Source organism: Penaeus monodon, chromosome 27 (assembly GCF_015228065.2).
Source record: "Penaeus monodon isolate SGIC_2016 chromosome 27, NSTDA_Pmon_1, whole genome shotgun sequence".
NCBI classification, from domain to species: domain Eukaryota; kingdom Metazoa; phylum Arthropoda; class Malacostraca; order Decapoda; family Penaeidae; genus Penaeus; species Penaeus monodon.
The window spans coordinates 39,917,403-39,917,767 of record NC_051412.1 but is presented as its reverse complement, the minus strand read 5'-3'; positions in this window follow the sequence as shown (position 1 = coordinate 39,917,767).

Genomic DNA, 365 nt, shown 5'->3' with positions numbered 1-365 from the left:
CAGACAGACACATGCACGAATATACACAAACACGCATTAGCGCCACACAAAAGCGGATAAACGCGCGCCCAGCCGGCGGCCATTGTGCGCCCGGAGGTTAAACACCGCGCGGGCGTCTCGAGGGCGGCGCGAGAGGCCATTCGGGCGCATCGGGCGGAAACTTCTCATTCTCAAGAGCTTCTTCAGGGCAAGGAGGTGGGGGCGGGCGCGCTGAATGGGCGCGAGTGGGCGGGCGTGGGCGAGGCTAGAAGCGGGTACATGGGGGTTGGGGCGTAAGGAGACCGTGTGGTGGGCGTGAGGTCGTGGGCGTTGCAGGGGCGGATGGGGAGCTAAAGAGAGATATTGACGGCATTTGGGAAACATCG